We start from the raw sequence: 22,370 nt of genomic DNA, 5'->3' as shown, positions 1-22,370 counted from the left end.
ACTGGTACTCAGAGGCATCCTGTCTTTGAGGCTGGAGATGACCTATAGCCCTCTGACTAGTAGCTGTTGATAGATCTCTCCTCCACGACATTATCCAAACCCCTCTTAAAGCCATCCAGGTTGTTGGCTCTCACCACATCTTGTGGCAGAGAATTCCACAAGTTGATTATGCGTTGTGTGAAAAAGTACCTCGGTTTGTTGGTCCTAAATTTCCTGGCCATCCATTTCATGGAATGACCCCTGGTTCTAGTGTTATGTGAGAGGGAGAAGAATTTCTCAGTTAGCAATCCACACATGTACTTGTCCCCTTAGTCCATGATTTCAAAGTTTCCTTAGGAGTCTTTGTTGAGGAATTTTGTTGAAACTTTTGGAAAGTCCAGGTATACTACCATCCTTTTAGAAGCCTTTTGTGCACGCAACGTGCACACGCACAAAAGGCTTCTAAAAGCCTTTTGCAGCAAAGCGTCAGAAGGGGTGGCAGGAAGGTGTCCTCCTGCCGCCACCCCAATTACTGAAGAAAGTACGGGCGCGCGCATAACCTTTTGCACTAAGCAGGGGAAGGTAAGGAAGGAAGCGGGGGAAGGTGCATTCACTGCACCAATTACTAAAGAAATTGCATGCAGGCACAAAAGGCTTCTAAAAGCCTTTTGCACTGCAGTCAAGCGCTGGGAGAAGGGGCGGCTGGGAGGTATCCTACCGCCCCAATTACTAAAGAAAATATGGCGCCGGACAGGGGAAAGTGGCGGGAGGAGTAAGTAAAACCCCCCGCCTTTAAAGGAACCCCCCCACCCCAATCCACCCGAATCCGAACCGCCCATGTCCGGACCGGTCCAGAGGCCTTTAGAATGGCCTCCAGACTGGTCCGGGCACATCACTATTATCCACACACTTGTGGACACTCTCAAAGAACTCCAAAAGGTTGGTGAGGCAAGATTTTCCTTTGCAGAAGGCATGCTAGTTCTCTCCCAGCAGGGCCTTTTCCTTTATGTGCTTTAAAATTTCATCTTTGAGGATGCTTTCCATCAGTTTGCCTGGAACGGACATTAAGCTACCCGGTCTGTAATTTCCAGATCGCCTCTGGATCCCTTTTTGAAAACGTGTTACATTTGCTACTTTCCAGGCCTCCAGTACAGAGCCTGATTGAACAGATAAGTTACAGGTGAAACTTGGAAAATTAGAATATCGTGCAAAAGTCCATTAATTTCAGTAATGCAAATTAAAAGGTGAAACTGATATATGAGACAGACGCATTACATGCAAAGCGAGATAAGTCAAGCCTTAATTTGTTATAATTGTGATGATCATGGCGTACAGCTCATGAAAACCCCAAATCCACAATCTCAGAAAATTAGAATATTACATGGAACCAAGAAGACAAGGATTGAAGAATAGAACAATATCGGACCTCTGAAAAGTATAAGCATGCATATGTATTCAGTACTTGGTTTGGGCCCCTTTTGCAGCAATTACTGCCTCAATGCAGCGTGGCATGGATGCTATCAGCCTGTGGCACTGATGAGGTATTATGGAAGACCAGGATGCTTCATTAGCGGCCTTCAGCAATTCTGCATTGTTTGGTCTCATGTCTCTCATCCTTCTCTTGGCAATGCCCCATAGATTCTCTATGGGGTCAGGTCAGGCGAGTTTGCTGGCCAATCAAGCACAGTACAGTGTATACTTTTCAGAGGTCCGATATTGTTCTATTCTTCAATCCTTGTCTTCTTGGTTCCATGTAATATTCTAATTTTCTGAGATTGTGGATTTGGGGTTTTCATGAGCTGTACGCCATGATCATCACAATTATAACAAATTAAGGCTTGACTTATCTCGCTTTGCATGTAATGCATCTGTCTCATATATCAGTTTCACCTTTTAATTTGCATTACTGAACTTAATGGACTTTTGCACGATATTCTAATTTTCCGAGTTTCACCTGTATATATTTTAGCAAGCAGGTTGGCAATTTCACATTTGAGTTCTTTGAGGACTTTTGGATGGATGCCATCCGGCCCTGGCAAGTTGCTAGTTTTCAGTTTTTTCAGACAGTGTAGAACATCATCTCTTGTCACTTCGATCTGACTCAGTTCTTTAGCCTTCATCCCCGAAAAGCCTGGTTCAGGAAAAGGTATATGCTCAGTATCCTCTGTTGTGAAGGTGGACACAAAGAACTCATTCACATCATTCACTCATTCACATCACATCGTTGGCCTGTGGGGTCCCGCAGGGATCGGTCTTGTCCCCCATGCTGTTTAACATCTACATGAAGCCGCTGGGAGAGGTCATCCGGAGATTTGGACTGAGTTGTCAGCAATATGCGGATGACACTCAGCTCTATCTCTCCTTGTCATCTGATCCTAGGGAGGCGGTGGATGTCCTGAATCAGGGGTTGGAGGCCGTGATGGGTTGGATGTGGGCTAACAAACTGAAACTGAATCCGGATAAGACGGAGGTACTGTTGGTCAGTAGGAGAGCCAATCGGGATGAGGAGATTTTACCGGTTCTGGATGGGGTTGCACTCCCCTTGAAGGAGCAAGTACGCATCTTGGGGGTACTACTGGACCCGGCTCTGCTTTTGGAGGCTCAGGTGGAGGCGGTGGCCAGGGGTGCCTTTGCACGGCTTCGGCTGGCGGTGGCCAGGCGGTGGCCAGGGGTGCCTTTGCACGGCTTCGGCTTCGGCTGGTGCGCCAGCTGCGTCCCTTTCTCGAGAAGGCAGATCTGGCCACGGTTACCCACGCCTTAGTCACGTCGCGGCTGGATTACTGTAACGCGCTCTACGTGGGGCTGCCCTTGAAGAATATCCGGAAACTGCAGCTAGTGCAAAACGCGGCAGCGAGGGTTTTATCCAGAGCTGCCCGTTGGGAACATTTCACTCCCATTTTGAAAGAGCTGCACTGGCTGCCGGTTCGTTTCCGGGTCCAATTCAAGGTGCTGGTTTTGACCTTTAAAGCCCTAAACGGTTTGGGCCCAGGGTATTTGAGGGACCGCCTGCTCCCAAGGGTTGCTGCCCGCTGGACGAGGACATCTGAGGGGGCCCTGCTCCGGGTGCCGACAATGAGGGAGGCCCGGTTGTCGTGCACTCGGGACAGGGCCTTCTCTGTTGCTGCCCCCAAACTCTGGAATGCTCTCCCAGTGGCCATTCGTTCCTCGGACTCCATCACGGCTTTTAGAAAGCTTTTAAAGACTTGGCTTTTTACCCAGGCTTTTACATGATTGTTTTCTACTGCGGCTTCTCTGTGTTTCTATTTGTTGTATTTGTTGTGTTGTTTTTATGCCTGTTTTTATATGTTTTTGTACTTTTAATATGATGTTTTTATTGTGTTTTTATTGTATGTTTTTAACTTTTGTAAACCGCCTTGGGGTTATCTTTTTAATGAAAGGCGGTATATAAATGCAAAAATAAATAAATAAAATAAATAAATTCAGTGCTTTAGAAACAGGGGAGAAATGCCATTGCTGCTTCTGCTCACCCTGGAGGACCAATAAGTAAAGTATAGGTGGGGGAAGGAGTTGTTTAAGGATGTGGGAACTGGCATGGAGGTGTTATGCGAGGCTGGGGTTGTTTCCCTGCTACCAGAGCTTTAGAGGGAGAAAGACACTAGAGGCCTGATATAATTTTGACATTAATGTATATCACTTTTAGTAAGGTAAGGGCTGCACAAAGGTAACATATTCAACACTGGCAGCAGTGACAAATAATAATGGCAAAAATAATATGAGCAGCAACAAAGATAAAAATTCACATTTTAATAACAAAACATAATGATGTATCTCATTCACTCACAAACGTACTCTTATTTTAGAGTTCACCAGACTCTAAGAATCAGTTGGTACTTGGGCTTGGTTAGGAGAGAGAAGTGTGGTGCATGCATGTTCTGGTTCCAGATGGAGGTTTCTTTGCTTTGGCTGTCCCTAAGGGTCCCCTTTATAGTCCAAGGAGGCATCTTGCTGCCATAATCTTCTCCTGATTCACCCCACTTCTGGATGCTGGGATGAAAGGACCTGCTTGCTTGGCATGCTGGAAAGTCCCTAAGGTTTCATCTTGGTCTGGTTGGTCCCACAAAGTCAGGCTTTGGCTGCCCGCCATCTCAGTAGTCTCTTAGTGCACATATTTTTCCTTGAGACGAGTTCCCTTGCTTCTTTGGGATGCAGATCTGTGTTTTCTGCCTGTCTCTGTCTTCAATCAGTAACCTGCTATTTTTCTGACTATGTCATGCTTAATCTTTACACACACACACACACACACACACACACACACACACACACACACACTATTGATCAATAGCAAAAGTAAACATTAGACTAGTATGGCATCTATGTTGAATTGTGTCATGTTTGAGCAAATAGTTGATATGGCATCTGGATTTCAACAAAACTCTTACCGCTGATTTTTGAGTCCTAAAGCAAATCATTTCCATGACTATTATTGGGGTACAGGTTTTCTAACCCCCTCTTAACACACAAGAGAGGGCGTTTTCGAGGAAGGCAATTTTTTGAACTTTGGATTTCCTCAGGAGATTAGCTCCCTGGTTATCAGGGGGAAGAAATCAGATAATGTCTGAGCAATTCCAGTTCTAAAGGAGGCTGCTCCCCATCATTATTCATCTGGCCAGGTCTCTATGGTACCAAAACAAAAGCAAGGGTGATCACGGAAATACAACCAAGCAAAACAGAGGGGGGATAAAACCCAACTATGACTAAGGCAAATGTATATGAAAATAATATATAGCAAACCAACAATGGAGATATGTATTAATAAACAATAAACCACTAGTAAGGAAGTGTCTTTGATGATCATTGTACATGTTATAATTTATGTTCTATTTTGAATTGTTATATTTGGTTTAATTATCAATTGTTTATCAGTGTTAGAATTTTGAGATTTCCTTACTAGTGGTTTATTGTTTATTAATACATATCTCCACTGTTGGTTTGCTATATATTATTTTCATATACATTTGCCTTAGTCACGGTTGGGTTTTATCCCCCCTCTGTTTTGCCAGGTCTCAGTGGTAGCAACATGGTGGTATATGGGAAACAGAAACTACTGGAGTATTGAAAGATAGCCGACTGCACTGTAATTATCAGGGCTTCTGGTCTAGCTGCATAAAAATAACAAAACAATTTGTTGATTTTGTTACCAACTCAGTTCTTTTTCTAACCTGACCAAGACGTTTCTGAGGAAACCAGAGGACATCGCTAACAAACATTACAGCCCCCAAGACATGTTTATTTGCCACACTGAATCTGGAAGGAAATAATCTTTCCATGCTGCATCTAGTAATTTTGTAAGCTCTTATGGCTTAATGCACCATCACAACAAGGTCTAAGTTTACTTCACTTTGATACGCTATGCAAAATCACCTAAAGAATTTCTGTCTCCAGAAGACAGGGCCAAAATCAATCCACATTCATTCTGCATCAACTAGCTTCTGTTGTATATAGGTTCTCCCCCCCCACCCCCCGTAGCCTGCAAAATAACCTGTTATTAGTTCCAAAGGCATAACTGCCAAAGAAAGACCAAAATATTGGACAATTGTGTACTATACCTGCCAATTATGTATATATTTGTCTCAGTATTATCAGGCATAGCAACTAGAACAATAAACAGGATAATGGGTATCAAACATTTTTAAAAAGTTCAACTTTGAAAACATTGAAAAAAGATTCAATATCAAGACGAGGGGAATGTTTTTGTAATTTCTTTTTCACTTTTTTAAAAAATAAAAGCAAAACAAGTATTTCCAAATTGAGAAATTATGTGGTATTTTGTATTTCTGCAAATCTTGATGAGGACTACTTGAATTTGATGCATTGAATTGCAAATTAACAGAGCTTGTTTGAATTCCAGCTCTCTAAAGCTGCTCATCTTGCTTTGAAACCAAAACACTGAAGGGCTCCTACTTAGTGGTTAAATCTCATCTAGGCTAGACAGCTAAATACACACATAAGTTACTATCCTTAAGCAAGTTGTCCCTTTCCTGTTGACACTACAGGAAATCCAAACAGAACCTCCATGTTCCAAAGCAGTGGCAGCAAGCCACCAGCCTAAGCAACAGAGAAGCTCACTGCTTCTGAACCCTTTTAAACCCTCCCAGTGTGGTTTGCGAAGGCAGGTAGACTATGAAGGATTGTGTACTCCCACTGCTACTCCTCCCACTGAGAATAATGGGAGTAACCGTTCATAGCCACAGAACACCTTCACAGGCCTCATTGGCAGAGGTTCAAGGGGTTTGGATGTAGTGAGTTTGCCAGTCACTTAGACTGGCAGTTCACTCCACAGCATGTGAGCCAGTATATTTATGATTACAGATGATGAGGTTAAACAACAAGGGATGGTAAGATATCTTCAGAAGTGTCAGAAACAGATGTTCTTCTCAGATGGACTGTTAGGGTCAGACAAATGTGTCTGCCACCTCAATCTGCACAAAAATTTAAGAACATATGTAGAGAAGGACTGCAGCCTAGTAGAAGAGCATCTCCTTTTCATGGAGAAGGTCCCAGGTTCAGTCCCTAGTAACCAGGGTTCCCCCCCACCCCATGTGGAAATGTGTTATAAGAATATCTTTGCAGTGCAAATATCCATGTCATTGCAAAACTTGTATTATGTTAGATGATAAAAAGGATGCATGATGAGAAAAGTAAAGTGATTAATCCAGGGTCCTCTAGAATCTCGACTTTGATCAAGCATACTTATTTCTCCACTCTCTGGCAAAAAAAAATGTTTCCCACAGACTCCACTACTACTCCCCAGAGAGTCTTCACCAATGAACATAACTGAGGCTATCTTTGGATGGCTTTAGTGTAAAATCTTGGGTACATAGGAACATAGGAAGCTGCCATATACTGAGTCAGACCATTAGTCTATGTAGCTCAGTATTGTCTTCACAGACTGGCAGCGGCTTCTCCAAGGTTGCAGGCAGGAGTCTCTCTCAGCCCTATCTTGGAGAAGCCAGGGAGGGAACTTGGAATCTTCTGCTCTTCCCAGAGCAGCTCCATCCCTTGAGAGGAATATCTTACAGTGCTCACACTTCTAGTCTCCCAGTCATTTGTAACCAGGGTGGTCCCTGCTTAGCTAAGGGGACAAGTCATGCTTGCTACCACAAGACCAGCTGTGACAAACCTGTGGTTAATCTGTGAGCCCGGGAATCATCCTGCAGACAGTTGTTGAACCAGAGTCTGGCTTGTGGGCAGAGGGGTCCCTCCCTCTTCCTGGTATGCCAAGGCTGCATCCCAGCAAGCTCCGTAGTGCTTGTGTTGCCAGACTGCAGGCCAAGTGTCAGGTTGTCAGTAGAGCAGCCACCATTGGCCACGATCTTCAAGGGGGCATGCCCAGTGTGATCTATCGGTGGCCCTCAACAGGGAAAGGCTCCTCACACCACATGAACCACTGCCCTTGCAGCCATACAGTTTTGCACAACTACAGTTGGTTTGGGGGGTGCAGGGGCAATAGTTCCCTGTTACTCCTGGAAGGGGCCGTGATGACTTCACATGAGGAAACATGTATATGAAGGCAGGCAAAGGATCCTGGGGTTTGGTCCACTGTGACATAGGATGATCTTGAAATGGTAGACCCAGGCCAAGCAGTCCAGGAAGATCCACCACACTCCTGCCTCCATGTTGCCTTGCCAGCCAGGGGTTAGCCCTCTCATGAGAGGGCCAGTCCTCTGGGGAGGACCAGAGGCTCCATGGGATTCAAGTCTCTGTTTGACTGCACTCTCATGAGGTAGGCCATCCAACTCTAGGAGGTCCCACTGATGAGACCCCCTGGTATATCTGGTTGATAATAGAAGTCATACTCTGTACTTTCCCATCTCAATGCAACCCTTCCAGACTCCCAAGGAGTTTGGGACACTTCATGTGTCCAGGTGGTCTTGGATGGGCAGAGTAGGGGAACACCAGGGATACATCATACTCCACATTCAAATGGCCTGGGCTGGGACTGGCATTATGGCATATGTAAATCAGCCACTGCAGGACATCCTGGGGCATAGCACCCATAGATTAGAGCAGTGATTCTCAAACTTGGGTCCTCAGGTGTTATTGGACTTCAACTCCCATAATCCCCAACCAAAGGCCACTGAGGCTGGGGATTATGGGAGTTGAAGTCCAATAACACCTGAGGACCCAAGTTTGAGAATCACTGGATTAGAGCAAGCCCTGGCAAGTTAGGTGGCCATGTGGGACAAAAAACCAAACTCATAGGTATGTGTTGCAGGGAGAAAAGACTACCAGAGGGAGCGCTTAGACTCCTGCTTCATGGCAGTTACCAGGACCAGGAAAGGTGTTTCTGGGGTACCCTTCCCTAGGGGTTGCAGAGATCTAGCAACTGGGCTGGGTGACAACAGCCCTCTGGCCCACATATGTGTCTCTATGGCCTGTCATTCTCATGAGAGTGAGACTGTGCCTGTCTTGTCATCCCATCCTTTTTGTGCAGAATGACAAAGTGGCGACTATGAGATGCAGTGGAAAGCAGGAGTTCCCCAGTATGGTTCTCTCCCTTTAAATGCATTGAAGCTTGGGACACAGTGACCCGGAGTCCCTGTTTCCAGGCAACAGCAGGAGGAGTGCAGAGACTGTGTGGGGTGGGGCAACTGATTGGAGAGATGGCTAGAAAGAAGTGTGGCAGGCATAGAGCTGACACATTTCTGAGATAGTCTGAGCTGCCCTCTCTATGGTTTCTGGAACAGCCACAGGACAAAACCCAGGTTACATAGGTGGAAGAATTCAACAAAATGCCACCTTCAAATCTGAGGTTCCCACAGTGGAACTCACTACAAACCAAAGGTTCAGATTACTGGTTGGGGTCAAAAACCTCAGGCTGGTTGGGTGACAAAACCCCAGCTTCATGGATCTGGATGAACACAAAATCAAACCTCTGGCATGGTTGCCTCCGGTTTGGCGTTATGTTCGAAGGTGGCCTTACTCTTGACTTACACTTCTGCAGTAGTGTTTGTCAAAATCCTTCCACTCTATGTAGACTTTTAAATGTCATGGAATGTGACTCCATGTCTGTGCACATATACACATCAAAGTATGTGTGTACAGACAAGGAACATGCATTGGTGTGAGCTATAGTGGGGTATACTATGTGCGTAAATTACACTCACATGCCATTGTGAAGTTCTGAATTTTCCTTTTAAAAAGCTCTGCTGGTACTGTATCTCTAAGTCAGACTGGAAAATAATATTCTAAAATTCCCAAGGGCCGCTGCCGGTCAGTGTAGACAATATTGAGCTTGATGGACCAACAGTCTATAGGCAGCTTCCCATATAAACTATGTAAGACAGTCCCCACATATACAGCTTTATGTACACAGGCTGTCATTCTATTGATTGGTTAAAGGCCTGCTTCTATGATGCTGTTCTCTCTGCCATGAGTGTTAACACTAGTAGCATATCTGAAAGGGACCAGAGTGCTAGGAGAGATATTACTGGATTTAAAAACTTAGATGGGCATACTATTTCATCTAATCAGAATGCAATATTCAAAGCAGTAATTCATAGGAAGATGACACTATCTTTCTTTATAACATCGTGGTAGCATTACTCCAAAGACAGATTTTAACATTACTTTTTTCAGTTCTAGCCATTAATCCTACGTGAGAAAAAATGGTTTTGTAATGTCTGGAGGTAGCAAAAAATGTGTTTTCTGCTAAATGTGCATTGATCTGAAAGCCAATGATGTTGTTAAGTGGCACTGTTAGTCAATCTTAGAAACTGCAAGGAGGCATATTCTATTAAAGTACATTGGGCCTAGTCATTAAGAGTTCTAGAGGTCAAAATCATCACCTTTAAATGTGCGTGGAAAACAATAAGAAGCTAATGTGGTTGCCAGAGCATATGATAATATGTGCCTGGTAATAAGCCTGAATCAAGAGATGACCTGTGGAATTCTTCTGAAAGCAGCCCCACATAGAGGCCTAGACTCAGTGGCTGACATTCTGCGCAGTGGCCAGCCCTCATGGACATATTCCTGTACACAGAAAGGTCTTTTGTAGTGTGGGGAGAGAAGCAAAAATCACTTTCCTCCTCCCATTTTGCCCACACTGCACTGTGAACCAAGCACCATGCACAGCTAGTTTTGTGGCTCCTTGCAAGGACAGAGCTCTTGCTCTATCCTTGTAAGGCTATGCAGAATGTCAGCCAATGCTATGAAGGCATGCATAATTATTTGTTGCAATCTTTTCGGTGAAAAAACAATGTGAAACTTGAGTTGGCTGAAAACGAGCAACTGAGCTTGATGTCATAGGTGTACTGATGATATCACATCCTGCTCCACATAATCTCACCCAGAACATATATTATGGATAGAAATAAGCCCTGATGAAGACACGCATGGAAGATCAAAGGCGATAATAACAAATCATCGAATCTCTCCCGCTGGGATCTTCATGCCAAGGAAATTTGTAAGCACTTACAGTGGGGCCAGTGTCAGAACGATGAACCCTTCGACAGCTGTTGAGGAATCCAGTGCCCCATGGCAGCACACTGTATGTAGGTGCCTAATCAAGCCAGTAAATGGCAGCTTCCATCTGCCCTTCTCCACTTACCATGGCAGGAAACATGTGTTGGGCGTCCCTGCTGGCTCCTGAGGGGGTGATTCACTTACCAGGCTGTGGCAGAAGAGGTGAATGTGCTGCATTCCAGACCCCTTGGAAGCCAGCAGAGCCCACCTCCAGTTTGCAGTGAGGGTGAGGAAACCAGCAGCAGGCCAGCTGTTACAGGCTGGGCCAGCATGGCCTGAGTGGCCATCACCTGTATGTAATGAAAGGGCAGCCCTCCCCCTTTGCTACAGTGTTGCGTAATGGTGCCAGAAGTGGCGGCAGGGCCAAGTAAGACATCCATCTTAAAGGCTGTCTGGAGGACCATCGGGGAGGCAGAGAGACCCAGGGAGGAGGAGCCGGGGAAGATGCGGAGGAATGCCCTGAATGCAGAGCTTTATTTAAAAGGCAGCTGGACCAGGAATAAGAAGGTCAGGTGAGCTGTAAAGCCTTAAGGCTCCAGGGGAAGAGCAGGGACAAGTGGAGGAGGATGAAGGTGGCTTTTAAACCCCTCCCCACCCCTCTGAGGCCTGAATGCCCTAAACGGAGGGCAAGTACGTGAGGATGAAGAACCACCCTGCCACAACTTGAATTGTTTTTCATTCTCAGAAGCCTAGGGCAGCAACAATATTCTAGGGGATGATTTCATCCTGCCACATTTTTTGCCCACAATGCCTGGTAGCATTGTGATACTGGGTGAAGCACTGCAGGGAGAGCAAAAACCTTAGCAGTCAACTAGAACATTGCTGCTGCTGCTGCTGCTGCTGGACCATTGAGAATGAAACAACTCAACATTCACTTACCTAGGCAGCCAGCAACTTGCCTTATCTTAACCTGAATAAGATCTTCTCAAACCTGGAGCTGGCTTTGACTTACAAACAATTTTATGAATGCTCACCAGCTGTGCAGCCAACGCTTAATGATTAAGGGCTGCTCAAAGATTCAGTAGTATCTATAGGATGTTATTTCCCATATCAGCCTCTGGATGTGAAGGTTTCAAAAAGTCTTCAGGTGCAGATTACAGTAGAATTCCTCCCAATGAATGTTATTTAAACTTAGAATGTCTAACACGATGCCTAGACTGAGGCTGTTCAGCTTTGTTAAGTAGAAATTGTAGATCCCCTACTATCTAAAGAAAATAAAGGCTTACATTTAATAACAAACTCTAAATAACTCATGTCCAAATGGAACTGTGTCCATTACGCTATAATTACAGTGTATATCATGCAGTAAAAGCATATTATTAGAATGCTTTTACATCAAATGTCATTCCTTTTCCCATTAGGGGTTCGTGGTTATTCTTTATGATCTACACCTCTTTGTTTCTAATTGTTTTCCAATGTGCATTTTATTCTACATTTTTAAAGAGGGAGATTGTATTTTTGACAATATTAGGTAACATTCAGGCCACTGCTGAATGTGAAAGTGACAGGAAGCTGAGAAGACCTAGACTTCAGTTGTCCCAAGTCTCCTCACCAGATAGATGTCCTATTTGAGACTATCCTGAACTCTATCTGCTAAATACCACCTGCTAAGCCACTGCTCCCTCCAAGGCTCCCAAGCTCCGCCCTACAGCTTAGTAGCCAAAATTTCTTTATGCCAATCAGTTTTTCTCCAATAGCACAGTTAACTAAACTCAAACCACAATGAAAGTGAAGATCCTCCCATTTAAGGCTAATCAAAGTGGAAGTCAAAACCCCTCACAGCCCCCATAAAAGGCGAACCAGCTAAGCCTGAGATGAGAAGTAATTGGGAGGGAGGGAGGGTGGGTGCATCTGAGACCCCACTCTAATTTCAGCAGCCTAACAAAAAAGAAATGGCCACCATATGTAGACAGTATATGAATGAGGCATTCTCACCTCTCATAATGAGTTGCAAGTGGACTTGCTCACAACCCTGAAGCTAAACCCACAACTTCATCTCCAAGCTGTGCATCTCCTATTGTCCTCACCACAAGACATCCCATACCAATAAATTCTGAGGAGAAAGCCCCATTGTCTCCATGCCCTGCTTGTGAGCATCCTAGAAGTATCTGGTTGGCCACTGTGGGAAACAGGATGAAGGAGTTGACGGACCTTTGGCCTGAAATAGGAAGTCTCCTCTTGTTTTCTTAACTGTTTTTAGAGCTTGCCTCAGAACAGAAGAAATATTTATACCTCATAAAAATGCTGATTTATAAAGCAGCAAAACTGTCTCTGCCAGTCTTATAGCACTCAATTTATACACTCCATAAGTGCTTCTACCATGCTCATCGATTGACATGTGTTGAGATTGTGCATGCCAATGCTCCATAGCCCTTAGGAATGCTGATGCAGGCATTCAAATGATTCACATGTTTTGATGGATGCACATGGTAGAGACATTAAAAGTTAGTCTGCCCCCACAAGGACTGCTGACATGGGGAACCGCATTTCAGCAACAACCACAGTCAGGAAGTAACATTCAAATTGGCCCTCACTTGAGGAAACACTCAAGGAATCCAAGTTGAATTAATTGCATTCAAACTACTGAAGAGAGCCTTTCAGGTTTCATACTTTAGTTTTAACCTTTTCATAGGAGTCCTATGGTGGTTTGTGTGCCTCCTTTGAGTAAAGAATAATGTGCACTGGAAAAGCAACTCAGTATATGAGATTCCACTCGTGAGGGTTATTCATGCTAAGCTTGTTTATTGCACATGAAATTGCTTTCTGTTCTGCTCTATTCCCAACTGCAAATAAATCTTTCAAATCTCAGAACAATTGAATGCTTTTAAACAACTACACTAACAACAGTGATGTAGTCTCAGAGCACTTTCAGTCTTACTGTCTCCCAGTTTGTTAACAAATGCCAGAAATAGATAGGGAGTTTTTACGATGGTGAGCTATCCCACTAAGAGTGTTGCTATAAGCTGCCTTTCTTCAAAATGACATTCACTTGTTCCCTATGGTCTAAATGCTGTGTGTGTGTGTGTGTGTGTGTGTGTGTGTGTGTGTGTGTGTGTGTGCAAGGAAATAACTATATATGCTCCCAAGCCAAAGACCATCTATTACTTTCCATTGCAGAATTCGGTCCAACTTCACAGCTTAATTTTGTGGCTTGAACACATTGCTAATAAGAGCTTTCCCACACATTAAAGGAAGGAAAGATTGTGCCATCGAGTCTGTCTCAACTCCTGGTGATCACAGAGCTAGGGATGTGCACGGAATCAGCTGGCCCAGTTCGGTTCGAGACTGGACCAGCCTCGAACCCAACTGGGGCAATTCTGTCTGGCACCCCCTTCGACCCCCCCCCCGGTTCGGTTTGGTCTGGGGTGAGGGCTTGAGACTTGAGAGCTTAAATTTGTAAATAAAATAAAAAAAATTTTAAACCTTTATTTATTCCCCTCGGTGGAGTTCCTGGAGGCAGCGGGGTGTGTGTGTGTCTGCGGAGGTTCCCTCTCCCCCTGCCGGCCTTCCTCGTGGTCCTGCGTGCCCGGTTTGGCCGGTTTTCCGCCTTCACCCAGAGGCCATTATGGAGGCCATGTACGCAGGTGCGTAGCCCCCATAATGGCCACCGGGCCACCAGGTGAAGGCAGAAAACTAGCCAAAGAGCACCCAAATTGGTGAGCAGGGCCATGAGGAAGGCCAGCGGGGGGAGGGGGAACCTCCTCAGACCCCCCCACCCTGCCACCTCCAGGAACTCCCCTGTGGGGAGTAAAAGGGGTGTTCAGTCCGGGGTCGGACCAAACAGGGGGTGGTTCAGTTCGACCTCAAATGGTCAAACTGAACCGGTTCGATGCTGAACACATTCAACATCGAACCTGTTTGCACACCCCTACACAGAGTAATGTGGTTTTCTTGGTCGAATACAGGAGGGGTTTGTTTTTTGTTTGTTTATTTGTTTAACACATTTGTATACCACCCAAAATGCAAGTCTCTGGGCAATGTACAACAAAACAATAAAAACAACAGATAAAGAGATTAAAACTATTAAAAACACGATTAAAACAATATCTAATTAAAAGCCTGGGTGAACAGATGCATCTTGACTGCCTTTTAAAAGTTGTAAGAGATGGGGAGGCTTTTATTTCATCAGGAAGTGTGTTCCAAAGCCTCAGGGCAGCAGAGAAGGCCCATCCCATGTGGGCTGGTGGCAACTGTAGACAAACCTCTCCAGATGATCTCAATGGGCTGTGTGGTTTCTAGCAAAGAAGGGGTTCTCTTACCATTGCCTCCTCCCGTGCAGTATGAGATGATGCCTTTCAGCACCTTCCTATATCATTGCTGCTTGGTATAAGTGTTTCCCATAGTCTGGGAAACATACCAGCCGGGATTCGAACTGGCAGCCTCTTACTCCCTAGGCAAGTTGCTTCCCTGCTGCGCCATTAGGTGGGTGCATTACATGCCCCATAAAGGTGGCACGTCTTATACTGGCCCAACATCCTGACTAACAAAACATGTGTGCAGCAAAGAAAGCACATGTGCATCTGCTGCACTGAAGCATAAATCAGTGTTGGCACTCACGTGTGTGCATGTGTAGGGGTAATTTTTGCAGATTTCCCCTTCCCTTTAGGCAGCTTCAGATATTGTAAATACGCCCTGTGATCCAATCTTGCAATCATAGGAGTGCCCGGCATCATGGGCAGGGCTCTGCCATGCCCTTTCAGACAAGCCCTGCTATTAGCATGAAGGGCACATGGGTGAGTGATGTGGTTGGGGGGGCAGGACTTCCCCTCCCTTTGCTCTACTGTACACAGCTACAGAAGGGCAACTTTTTAACATCTGAAGAGGGCATCTGAAGCTCTCAGTGGCCACTAAAATGTGTGCCTCAGGTCTAACCAAAATATCATAGGGAACTTTGTCAAATGCTTCACTGAAGTTAAGAAAATGTCCATTCACAGCATTTCCTTAATGCATTCTAGCAACCCAATTAAAACAAGAGATAAGATTAGTATCACGGGGTTTACTAACAAATGCATGCTGGCTTCTACTAACCATTAACATTATCAATATGCTTACAGATTTATCTGTTAATATAATCTAGTCTAGTATTACTCCTGGTAACAAAGTCAAACTGACTGGTCTGTAGTTTCCCAGAACATCCTTTCTAGCCTATTTTCCTCAAGGAAAGTAAGCTTATGAGATCACCCAGCTTTGTGAGTGTGTGTGTCTGTGTGCATGTGTCCGCCTATCAACTTTGCAATACCTGGACCAATTTGGTGCAGTTGTATGTACACATAGGGACACCTCAACAGGGTGGTTTGTGATGATATAATCCACAATTCAAGATAGTGGATGTGTGAATGGTTGAGGGGCAAGTGGGCTAACTTGTGAATATGGTAATTATCAATTAAGGTTATAGTGAAAGGAAAGTAGGCAGATTAGTTCCCACTAGAACGTGTTGTTGAAGACTACAACATTAGCCTATCTCTGGTCTTGTAGCACATAGTCCATTTTACAGTCCTCTTACTAGACCATTTTTTCAGTTTAAAAGACTTCAAATCCCAAGAGCATCCATTGCATTCCCAGGACTCCACGGTGGGGGGAAGCCAAGCTGTGGGATATGACTTCTTTTTCCCTCATAGCTGGTAGGAAAAGTAGCAAAAACCCACATGTTTCCTGCCTCTTGCCTTGTCTAGGTTAGTAGTTTTAGAAGTTGTGTGGGGGAGGCTGAAGCAAACCTAGGGGTGATGAAGAAGGTGGGTTGGTTTGCTTTGCTTCAGTCCAGCTTCACTGCAGATCAAAGCAGGCAACAACCAAACAGTCTCCCATAGGCCTACCTCTTACCATCTCACCCAAGCAAGCAACCAGTTTACTGTTGCTGCAGTTGTATGTCAACACCACCATAGTGTCTTTGATGCCTATCTTATGGATGGATGGATGGATGGATGGATTAAGTGCCATCGTCGACTCTTAGCAACCACATAGATAGATCCTCTCCAGGGTGATCTCTCTTCAACCTGGCCTTTAAAGTCTCTCAGTGGTGCATTAATTGCTGTCATAATTGAGTCCATCCACCTTGCTGCTGGTTGTCTTCTTCTTCTCTTTCCTTCAGCTTTTCCCAGCATTATGGACTTCTCAAGGGAGCTGGTTTTTCGCATAATCTGTCCGAAGTATCATAGTTTGAGCCTGGTCATTTGTGCCTCGAGTGAAAATTCTGGATCCTTACTTCTTGTTTATATCCTAGCCTCTGCCTCTGGTGATAGAGTAGCCTTTGCTTCTTCTCTCTTACTTATTGCTTGAAAATTGCCTAAGGCTCTGTGACATAGTGGTGTTCATAAGATGATTTCACGCATGCATTTCAACCCTCTGGTGATGAGATCACAGTGCGGCAAGAAGCCCAAGCTCCAGTGAGGTCAAGGTTATGGTGTTGTCCAGTGTTTTCAGCAGAGCCTGTTAGGAGACTATGCAGATAAGCTGCTACCACTCGAGACTTCAGGTTTAGCTGGACCTCTGGAAGTAGAGCATTTGAAAGCTGACATCTGTCAGCTGAGGATGCCTTCTGTGGGTTTCCCCCCTTCAATCTAGAAAGAACCACCAAGAGACAGGTTTGACTGACCGCAGAGATGGTGATGGGAAATAAAGAAAGTTGTAGTCCCTAATGGTATTGAGCCATTAATTTAGACATGATTGTGCTTTTTTTCCTTTCAAGCATTGGTCTTTTTCTGTTAGTTTAATACCAAGTGAAAATGTCTCTTTATCGGAGATAATCTCAGGCATTCAAGCTTGTTTTCATCTCTGTAACTTCTTGTGGCTGGAAAACAGATTTGTAACAATACATGGATGCATTGAATTAGAAAAGACATATTTAGAGCACTGGCCTTTTTTTTTTTTTTTTTGGGTAATCCTAAAGTACACTCTCCACCGAGCTAAGTCAAATACATTGCAAGAGCTTTGTATACATTTGGTAAGTCTTTCTGACCCACTCGTTTTCTCTCTCTTGCTCCTTTCAAATTCTCTTCCTGCCTCTTCTGTGATTGCAACCAGGAAACTTCCTTACCAGCCTGCAGGCTCTGAGGAGGGGTTGGCAGGCAGCTGTTCTTAACATTGCAATTTCACAGCCTGTTGTTAGAAAGGGGCACCACAGCTTCTAAGCAAATTTCCTGCTCTGAAAACTCTCTAAGCCTATCAGCCGAATGATACATACAGCTTTCGTTAGTCTGTGGCTGGGAAATTCAAGATCAGCCCAAAGGTAGCAGAAAAGTACTACTACCAAATAGGTTTACAGCCAATCTATCTTTCGGATTTCCTAAATTATGATATTCTAAACAAAATTCAGTGTGTTCAGACTGTAAGTAGACTTATTATTTATTTATTTATTTATTTATTTGATTTATATACCGCCCTTCCAAAATGGCTCAGGGCGGTTTACAGCAGGATAAAAACAATTAAAACCAGTTAACAATTAAAATCAGAACAATAAAAACAGAATAAAACCAATTAAGCATGCAAACAGCTAAAACCAGGGCAACCATTTAAAACAATTTAAAACAGTTTACAGTAGTTTAAAAACCCTGGAAGGCCAGGCCAAACAGATAGGTTTTAAGGGCTCTCCTGAAGGACAGTAATGAACTCAAATTACAGATTTCTGCTGGGACTGCATTCCACAGCCCAGGAGCAGTTACAGAGAAGGCCCGCCTCTGAGTTGCCACCAGAGGAACCGGTGGTAACTGGAGATGGACCTCCTCAGATGACCTTAACGTGCGCTGAGGATCATACAGAAGAAGGGGCTCTCTAAGATAACTTGGACCTAAGCTGTTCAGGACTTTAAAGGTAATAAACAGCACTTTTTATTTTGCCCAGAAACATATTGGCAGCCAGTGTAACTGTTTCAGGACAGACATAATATGGTCTCTCCAGGTTGCCCCAGAGACCAATCTGGCTGCCACATTTTGAACTAACTGAAGTTTCCGAACTACATTCAGAGGCAGCCCCACATAGAGCGCATTGCAATAGTCAAGCCGGGAGGTTACCAGCTGATGCACAACTGTTTTGAGGTCATCCTCTTCAAGGAATGGGTGCAGCTGTCGAAACTGCTGAAGCTGATAGAAGCTTCTGGCCATGGCCTCCACCTGAGATACCAGAGTAAGGCCTGGGTCCAGGAGTACTCCCAAGCTGTGCACCTGCTCCTTCTGGGGGAGTGTAGCCCCATCCAGCACAGGAAGATCTAACTCACCCCTCAGATTCTGAGCCCCCCCAATGAGCACCTCCGTCTTGCTTGGATTCAGCTTCAATTTGTTCTCCCTCATCCAGCCCATTACTGCTTGTAGGAAGGCATTTAGAGAATAAGTGCCATTCCTGAAGATGAAAAGGCGAAATAGATTTGGGTGTCATCAGCATACTGATAACACCCAGCACCAAATCTCCTGATGACCTCACACAGTGGTTTCATGTAGATATTGAAAAGCATTGGTGACAGAATGGAGCCCTGGGGGATTCCATATAACAGCTCCTGTTTTGAGGAGCAACTGTCACCAAGCTCCACCATCTGGAATCTACCTGAGAGATAGGCATGGAACCACTGCAAAGCAGTGTTCCCTATCCCCAACTCTCCCAGGCGATCCAGAAGGATACCATGGTTGATGGTATCGAACACCACTGAGAGATGCAGAAGAACCAGCAGAGTCACACTCCCGCTGTCGGTTCCCCGGTAAAGGTCATCCATCAGGCTGACCAAGACTGTCTCAACCCCATAGCCAGCTCTAAGACCAGTTTGAAATGGGTCTAGATAATCAGTTTCCTCCAAAACTCCCTGGAGCTGGTCGGCCACCACCCTTTCAATCACCTTGCCCAACAAAGGGAGGTTGGAGATTGGCCTGTAACTATCCATCGCTAAGGGGTCCAGGGAAGGCTTCTTAAGGAGCGGTCTGACTATTGCCTCCTTCACACAAGGAGGCACCCTACCCTCCCTCAGCGATGCATTTATGATATTAAATAGGCCACCTCCAACAATCTCCCTGCTAGATAGAAGCAGCCATGTTGGGCAATGATCCAGAGAACAGGTGGTAGGCCGCACCGCCCCAAGCAGCTTGTCCACATCTTCAGGAGTCACAGATTGAAACTGATCCAACCTAACACTGCAAGAGGAATTGCTGGACATCTCCTTCATAGACCTTGCAGAAACAGTGGAGTCCAAGTCAGCCCGAATACAGGAGATCTTGTTCACAAAGAACCCATTAAGAGCATCACAGCAGAATGACTCCAGGGACTGATTTGAAGTAGAAGGAGCATAAACTAAACTCCTCACAACCCGGGATAGCTCTGCTGAGCGCGAACCTGCAGACGCAATGCGTGCAGACCAAAATCTCTTTTTTGCTGCATGCACCGCCATCGCATAAGTCTTCAGATGGGTCACATGCTGCATCCTGTCAGATTCAAACTGAGTTCTCCTCAACTTGTGCTCCTACCCAAACGCTTCAACCCCTGCAACTCCTCAGTATACCAAGGGGGCCATTTTTGAAGCAGGTCAGAAGGGACGCTTGGGAGCAATCTTGTCTACTGCCCTGATGAGTTCTCCGTTCCAGTTTCCCACCAGAGCATCGACAGAATCACCGGCTGCACCAACATCAAAATCCTCAAAGGCCTTTTGAAATTCTCCTGGGTCCAGAAGCTTTTTTGGATGGACCATCCAAATAGGTCCACCATCCCTGCAGCAGTGGATTGCGGCTGTGAAACCAACCTTAACCAGGTAGTGGTCCATCCATGACAATGGGGAAACCACCGGATCCCCCACTCACAGAACACCCCCTGATCCGAACAAAAGACCAAATCGAGTGTGTGGCCGGCAACATGAGTTGGTTCAGAAACTAATTGGGATAGGCCCATAGTTGTCATGGCCACTATGAACTCCAGACAGGCCAGCCCCAAAGTGGATATTGAAGTCCCCCAGAACCAAAAGTCTAGGAGACTCCAACTCCAACTCCGCGACCAGCTCTGTCAGCTCAGTTAGGGAGTAAGTTGGGCGGCAGGGTGGACGGTACGCAAACAGAATCCCCAGTCTATCCCTAGTTCCCAGCCTCAAAAATATGCACTCAATATAAGTTAACTGTCTCACAGGGGCCCTTGTAAGGGAAACGGTATTCCTATGGACAACAGCCACTCCACCCCGCCTAGCCACGCCCCCTAGCCTGCTCCATGACAGAGTAACCTGGTGGGAGAAGCTGAGCCCACACTGGACCACTTGCCTCCCCCAACCAGGTCTCAGTTATACATGCCAGATCAGCTCCCTCATCCACGATCAAGTCGTGGACAATTTCAGTCTTATTCTGAACTGACCTGGCATTGCAGAGGAGCAAGGCCAGACTCTGTGGGTCACTGGAGCTGCTCCCCGAGGCCTGAGAGGTGACAAAGCAGTTGGAAGTGGAAACAGTTACTACATTACTGATTTCCCTTACCCTGTAATGGCCAGCTGCTCTGCCAGCACCAATTCTTCTATTCCCCACCACTACAGTAATAGCTGCCCCAGAACTGCTGGGTGTATCCCCAGAACTATCCCACTTAAGAGAGCCCAAACACATATCTGCAAAAGGCCTGGCACAACCCAACCTCCCAGCCCACAGCCCCACCCTTGAAGGCCCAGCCCCTAACCCTTTGCACCTGCACGAGGGATCTTGAGCCAAGCAGCCTGGCCATCATCCTCGTTATCTCCCGAAGTGGCTCCTTCGAAGGGGCAACCCCCTTTGGTGTTGCCCCTCTGGTGGTGGTCCAGCTGCCACAGGCAGAGTTCCTATAAAGCCCAAAGCTGAGCAGGTGACCCGAGGAACTACTGAGTTGCCCAGGAGCTGGTGCCAATCCTGCACACACTCCCCACAGATGTTACCCAGAGGCAGCAGCCCCACAGGGGAAGCAGGAGCAGTCAGGCAACAGCAGAAGGCGCCCACAACACCCACCTGGTCTCTCACCCCAGGCAGCACTGGGTGGGAAGTGGATGGACTCTCCTTCTCCTCTGCTGGACTTCATCCTGAAACAGCCCTATTAATCTTACACACAGAGAGCAACCCTGAGTTGACCCAGCAGGATGGTGGCTTAGGTGAGACATGAGAGCCTTATTCATACATTAGGAACATAGGAGCATAGGAAGCTGCCTTCTACTAAGCCAGACCATTGGTCCATCTAGCTCAGTACTGTCTACATAGACTGGCAGCGGCTTCTCCAAGGTTGCAGGCAGGAGTCTCTCTCAGCCCTATCTGGAGATGCCAGGGAGGGAACTTTGAACCTTCTGCATGCAAGCATGCAGATGCTCTTCCCAGAGCGGCCCCATCCCTTAAGGGGAATACCTTAAAGTGCTTACATGTAGTCTTCCATTCAAATGCAAACCAAGGTGGACCTTGCTTATCAGAGGGAAAATCCGTGCTTGCTACTACCTCAAGACCAGCTTTCCTCCCATAAACCATTATGTCTATGTCTCCTTTATGTCCATTATGTCTCCTCCCATTATGTTGTGCCTATGGTCAGATGTCCCTACACTCGTACATGTGCTTGTGTGTAACTCTAAGGTAAAGTTGTGCTGTCGAGTTGACTCCTGGCGACCAGAGAGCCACATGGTTTTCTTTGGGAGAATACAGGAGGAGTTTACCATTGCCATCTCCTGTACAGTATGAGATGATGCCTTTCAGCATCTTCCTATATCACTGCTGCCCAATCTAGGTGTTTCCCATAGTCTGAGAAAATTACCAGTGGGGATTTGAACTGGCAACCTCTGACTTGCTAGTCAAGTCATTTCCCTGCAGTGCCATTAGGTGGCTCAAGAATGACTGTGCCTGTGTTTATTGTAAAAGTAAACCTGGGTACAGGTCCCTACAGATATGTACAGTATACTGCTGTACCTGAATTCAACATATCATATACATAACTGCATCCAGATCTGAATTGTA

Source organism: Hemicordylus capensis, chromosome 5 (assembly GCF_027244095.1).
Source record: "Hemicordylus capensis ecotype Gifberg chromosome 5, rHemCap1.1.pri, whole genome shotgun sequence".
Taxonomy (NCBI): Eukaryota; Metazoa; Chordata; class Lepidosauria; order Squamata; family Cordylidae; genus Hemicordylus; species Hemicordylus capensis.
The sequence above is the reverse complement of the archived record's forward strand: the minus strand, read 5'-3'. Positions refer to the sequence as shown.